This window comes from Charadrius vociferus, unplaced genomic scaffold (assembly GCF_000708025.1).
Source record: "Charadrius vociferus isolate BGI_N301 unplaced genomic scaffold, ASM70802v2 scaffold245, whole genome shotgun sequence".
Taxonomy (NCBI): Eukaryota; Metazoa; Chordata; class Aves; order Charadriiformes; family Charadriidae; genus Charadrius; species Charadrius vociferus.
Genome location: NW_009648533.1, coordinates 215,772 through 216,182, shown reverse-complemented (window position 1 = coordinate 216,182; position 411 = coordinate 215,772).

Here is a 411-nt window from a genome sequence, read left to right as displayed (position 1 = left end):
GGGAGGTGGAAAGAGGCAGGAGGAGCCAGGTGAGTTCAGCCTGAAGAAGGGAAGGTGAGGCGAGTGTACTGCTTTTGGGAGGGCATAGGTGCAGCCTGATTTTGTAGGGGGTGCACTGGGGTAGGGTGAGAGGTGCCAAACCCAAGTTACAACATGGCAGGTTCTCGTTAGGGATAGGGAATATGAGGCAGGGACTTTGACGGGGTTTGGGATCTCCTTTCATGGAGACATTCCAACTTTGCTCGGGCAAGGCCCTAATAAGTGATGTGAACTAAGTTGACCCTGCTTTGCGAGGGCATTGGACCAGAGACATCATCCAGTGATTCGTTCAAAACTATATTATTGTGTGTTTTTTTAAGGGAAGAAGGTTTCTAGCAGCAGTGCTTTGAGGATCCAGAAATAAGGAGTGAG